Raw genomic sequence first — 6,000 nt, 5'->3', positions numbered from 1 at the left:
GGCTTTTGCAAGCCCTTCCTGAATCAACTCTATGTGGCCTTGCAAATTGGAACAACCTAGTATGAACACAGTTTGCTTTCGGTGCAGTGGGGGCCACTGTTGTTTTGTCTGATTTTGATTATCGATGCAAGTTGGGGAACTATATGTATATTTTTTTCGTTCGCATCGTTGTATTCCACTACTACGTGTTTTATACTATTATTATATTAAGAGCTCACTGTCATCGAAGCACTCAAAGAGTCAAACAGCATATTCCCATCCCTTACCACAGATCACAGATCCTTCTGCTCTTACTTGCTCTTACTCTCCAGTTCTCTGTTCTCACAAAGCAGCTTTAGCATTCATTCAATTCTCTCTAATTCAAGAAATGGCGGAAGGTGTTTTGTTCGACGTTGCTAAGGGAATCATTGGGATGGCGGGCAAGCTAGCACTACAAGAGTTTGTGCTCATCTGTGGTGTCAAAGACAAGATCAACAAACTCAAGGAGAGAGTTTCCACAATCAGTGCTGTGATTTTGGATGCAGAGGCGAAGCAACACAACAGTGAAGAGATCAAAGAGTGGCTGAAGGGGCTGAAGGATGCCATGTGTGATGCGGATGACTTGCTGGATGAAATCTCCACTGAGGCCTTAGGACGGGAAGTGATGACCCGGGACAAGAAGGCCAAAGAGGTACGCATCTTCTTTTCTAAATCTAACCAGCTTGCATATGGTGTTAGAATGGGTCATAAGGTTAAGGCCATGAGGGAGAGGTTTGATGCGATTGCAACTGATAGCAAGTTGCTTGAGCTTGCTATAACTGCAGACAGGCAGTTTCAGTTGGAAGAACGTTTTGAGGAGAGACAAGTCAGGTATAAGGCAAGACAGCAGACTCATTCCCTTGCAAGTGCTGAAGATGTTATTGGGAGGGAGGAGGATAAGAAGGCCATCATTGGATCTCTGTTGGATCCCAATGTCAAGGAGAATGTTTCTGTCCTTCCGATAGTTGGTATCGGAGGACTAGGAAAGACCACAGTTGCTCAACTTGTCTTCAACGATAAAGAACTCAAAGACCATTTTGAGCCAAAAGTGTGGGTGTGTGTCTCTGAGAATTTTGATGTGAAAATAATTGTTCAGAAAATCTTGGAGTGCATAAAAAAAGAGAAACCAGCAAAAGACCTTGAAATGAACACGTTAGTCAATGATGTTCATAAGGAAATTAATGGAAAAAAATACTTGATTGTGTTGGATGATGTGTGGAATGACGATCGTGAAAAATGGTTTAGCTTGAAAAAAATTTTGATGGACGGTGCAAGAGGTAGTAGAATCTTAGTGACTACACGTAGTCAAAAAGTGGCGAAGATTGCACAACCTATTCGAACACATGTGTTACAGGGTTTAGATGAAAATAATGCTTGGTCTTTATTTAAGAAGATGGCATTTGAAGAGGGGGAAGAACCGAAGAATGCAAGTTTTGTAAATATTGGGAAGGAGATTTTGAAGAAATGTGCAGGGATTCCTCTTGCTATAAGAACAATAGGAGGTTTGTTGTATTTTAAAAAATCTGAAATGGAGTGGTTATCATTCAAAAACAATGAACTCTCAAAAATACGTCAGAATGAAAATGACATTTTACCGACACTAAAGTTGAGTTACGATTATCTCCCGTCACACTTGAAGCAATGCTTTGCTTATTGTAGTCTATTTCCTAAGGATTGTGAGATCAACAAGTCAAGTTTGATTAATATGTGGATGGCGCAAGGGTTTATCACGTTGTATGATGAAAAACAATGCCCAGAAGATGTTGGTCATGAGTATTTTATAGATTTACTTTGGAGATCATTCTTTCAAGAAGTTGAAAAAGATGAACTTGGCAATATTTCTGAACTCAAAATACATGATCTCATGCATGATATAGCAATACAAGTAACAGGGTCAGAGAGCACCACCATTTATTCAAAAGACAAAGTCATTGATGAGAAAACTCGACATGTGTCATTTGGGGATATGTTGCACTCATCATCAGAGATTCCGATCTCATTATCCAAAGCAAGAAGGATAAAAACATTTTTTTTGCCATGTCAACTTGGGTATGTTGCTTCAAATTTGGATAGTTCAACTTTTAGTGAAATTATTGCAAGTTTTAAGTTTATACGCTTGTTGGATTTGCATAAAATGGGGATTAAAATAATTCCAAGTTCTATAAAAAAGTTGAAGCATCTAAGATATCTTGATCTTTCTATGAATGAAGGCATTGAGATGCTTCCTAATTCTATTGTCAAGTTGTACAATTTGCAAACACTTAAACTCTCTGAGTGTACAAACCTTAAAGAATTGCCAAGAGATATTAACAAATTAGTCAACCTCAGGTTTCTTGAAATTGATAGTTGTTCGGGGTTGACTCATATGCCGAATGGACTGGGTCAATTGACTAATCTACAAACATTGTCAACATTTGTAGTGAGGGTAGGATGGATTTAGTGCCTAAGAGTTACGGTGGATTGAAGGAACTTGACAAGCTAAATGAGCTAAGAGGAAATCTCTCAATTGAAAATCTCAAACAAGTAAAAGATGCTGCATTAGAGTATAAGGATGCAAATTTAAAAGAGAAACAACGTCTTGATTGGTTGGACTTAAACTGGGTAGAAGTAGACATTGATGAGACGGGTGTTGGTTGTGACATGTCAGTGGAAGCCTTGCAACCACATATAAATCTCAAAGTATTGAGTTTAAATCGGTACGGGGGAGTGATATTTCCACTTTGGCTTGAGACGCTCACAAATCTTGTCCAATTTAAATTATATTTATGTAAAAAATGCCAATATCTTCCACCGTTGGACCAATTTCCTTCTCTCAAAATTATTAATTTGAAAGGATTGGATTGTTTAGAGCACATATCAGATTCAGAGAGAGATAACATTGATTCTTTATTCTACCCATCTTTGGAGAAACTCGATATTTGGGGTTGCCCTAATTTAAAGGGATGGTGGCGGGGAAGTAGGGATTCTCTTCCTTCATTTCCTCGTCTTTCCGACTTAAGAATTGGGAATTGCCCTCAGCCGACTTCCTTTCCTTTGTTTCCATATCTCGAAAGTTTGAGCCTAAGTAATTGTAGCTTGAACTTGAAGCAGTCATTGAAGAGGATGATGATAAACAACAAGTCTTCAGGGATTGTTGCCCCTCTCTCCAAATTAAGTTACATGTATATAGATAACACAGAAGAAGCTTTGCCAGAGGAGTGCCTACCAAATCTCATTTCTCTTCGTACTCTATTTCTATACAAATGTCCTCTTCCTCAAGGCATGCGATATCTTACGGCACTTCAACATCTGAGTGTTGGGAAGTCTGAGGTGGTTGATATATTCAATGATTGGGATGAGACGGAATGGCAAGGACTTAGGACCCTTCCCTCTTTGAAATTCTTTCAACTTCCGAAGTTGGTCTCTCTCCCAATGGGACTTCAATATGTCAGCTCTCTACAAAATCTCAGAATTTTGTACTGTAATAGTTTGATAGCTATACCGGAGTCGATCTGCAAACTTATATCTCTTCAATCACTTGAAATTCGGAATTGCCCTAAATTGGAATCATTGCCAGAAGGAATCGGTGCCCTTACCTCTTTGCAAACACTAGAAATTGAAGGATGTCCCCTCTTACTGAACAGATGCAAGAAGCAAATCGGAGAAGATTGGCATAAAATTTCTCACATTCCCAATTTGGAAGGAGATTTGTCTCTGCAAGAAGAAGAGCCAGGTATATAAAAGTCACCATTTTACTCCCAACCTTCGATTAAAAAAAAAAAAAATCCGAAAGCCCAATTCTTCTTCTCCGTTGTTCTCTCTTAACATCTGTATCTCTTGGTGATTAAATTTCAGATGAAGAATAACCAAATGAAGAAGCAAAGAAACCTGCTCGTCAGAATTGGGACTTAATTAAAGCTTTTGGGTGCTGCAATTGTTCAACAACTCAACAACTCCCTCACTGGTACTAGCTCCTTTCTTTTCTTTTCCTTTTCCCTTTATCTAATTTCTTACATTTCAATAAATTTCATCTTTTTATTTTCAACCGGGTTGATGTGGTGATGTACTTGATGTGCTTCGTTATCCATTGTGTAAACAGAGTTAAAATTGGAGAATTGAACTGGGTAACCATGGCATAGGAATCAGCTCATTCTACAGGTATTTTGTTGCTTTAATTCCTTTTTATATTTATAAAATTCCAGTTCTTTGTTATGTCTACAGATTTACCATTTATCACATTTTTCATCTAAGTCAAATCACTATGGGGATCATGCTTTATAGTAAAATATAATTTTCAAGCATCATGGCTTTATTTTGAAATTTAGCTTGATATTTAGAAAGGAAGATGTCAACAAAACAATGAACTAACTAAGTTTTCTCACTTTGTTGATTAATATTGTTGGTTGATTTGAGCTATAAAAAAAAGAAAAAGAAATCTTTCACTGACCTGTTTTATAACACCAAATCTTTCACAGTCAAGATGATTCCTTTTTTTTTTAAGCTATTTTTTCTACGGATAGAAGGAGTGGAAGAGAAAGAACTCAAAGCCGCCCGCCCTGAACCCTTACCCGACGGCCGCCGCAGTCTCGGCATGCATGGGAGATCGAAACTCACAAGCTCTCCATTCTCACCTCCTCCAACCTCCAGCTGTCAGTCTCTCTCTCTCTTTTAAAAATTACTAAACTCAGAGCATGAACTGAACCTTTTCATATAATGATTTTGTTGTTGCTGTGTTAATTTTAGCTTGTGCAAATTGAATTTTGCTTTCTCTCTCACTATATCGCTAGCTATATATAGTTGAAAAGCGGTGATCAGTCATGTTTTCTTTGACTGATCCCAATTTCATTACAGAATGAAGGCCCTAACTTGTTTGTTTAAACACTGACTTAGTTCAGTAGGAAAAGTAAGTGAACTTTTAATTTCTTGAATAGTTGGTAACCACATTGCCTCTTGATGTTCACAGGTTCTACATTATGTGTTTTTGGGTTTAAAATTTTGAGTGCAGGTTTCATGTCATTTCTAATTTCATTCCTTGTTTGATGAAGGCCATATTGCTGGGTTTTGTGTTTTGTGCGCCATCCAAAAACATGGCAGCTGTGCTCTTCAGTCAACCGGAAGAATATTAGCATATATGATTTTGTCAGGAACTTGCAGTGTATCCTTCTGTTCTTCTAAGTGTATTTTTTTTCTTGATAATTGAATGGAATGTTCAGTGTTTTGTCATGATGACTGTTGATGAAAATTTATTGATTATTTTAACCAAAAATACTGTGTTAGCCAGTGAGGGGTTGGTGAAGAAAACTAAAAAGAGGTGTTTTGGTTCTTGGTAATTGTATCTAAATTTATACAATTACCCTAGAAAAAAAAATATGCATCTAAATTTATACAATTTCAACATTTGCTTTGATCTTAACCACACAATTAGGCATATCACGGAATTTTCGAAAAGCTAGATAGGAAGATGCTCATGAGTACATGGTAAACTTGCTGGAATCAATGCATAAATGCTGTTTACCTTCTGGAGTGCCGAGTGAATCCCCTGGTGCTTATGAGAAGAGTTTGGTACACGAGATCTTTGGAGGTCGCCTCAGGAGTCAGGTAACCCTTTGTTTCTACCTTGTATAATATTTGACATATTTGTTAATGGCCAACCTGTTTTTTTGGGAATTGGTTTTAGATAGTTTTTAGACATTTTGCAAATGAGCTTGGAAATTTTTTTACTTAGATTTATTCGATAAGTTTTCTTGTTACTTCTGCAGGTTAAATGCTTGCAATGTTCATATTGCTCCAATAAATTTGATCCATTCTTGGATTTGAGTCTTGAAATAGTCCAGGCAGATTCCTGGCATAAAGCACTTGCGAACTTCACTGCTGCAGAGCAGTTAGATGGAGGAGAGAGGCAATACCAGTGCCAACAATGCAAGCAGAAAGTTAGGGCTCTCAAACAGCTTACTGTGCACAAGGCTCCATATGTCCTAGCCATTTATTTAAAGCGTTTTCATT

General features: G+C 37.6%; 1 pseudogene; it reads left to right on the top strand.

Moving 5' to 3' along the window:
- Nucleotides 1-352: 352 nt before the first annotated feature.
- On the top strand, nt 353-5,453 carry LOC142615693 (putative disease resistance protein RGA1; annotated as a pseudogene).
- Nucleotides 5,454-6,000: the final 547 nt, after the last annotated feature.

This window comes from Castanea sativa, chromosome 11 (genome assembly GCF_040712315.1).
Source record: "Castanea sativa cultivar Marrone di Chiusa Pesio chromosome 11, ASM4071231v1".
In the NCBI taxonomy this organism is placed as follows: Eukaryota; Viridiplantae; Streptophyta; class Magnoliopsida; order Fagales; family Fagaceae; genus Castanea; species Castanea sativa.
The sequence above is the reverse complement of the archived record's forward strand: the minus strand, read 5'-3'. Positions and strand labels throughout refer to the sequence as shown.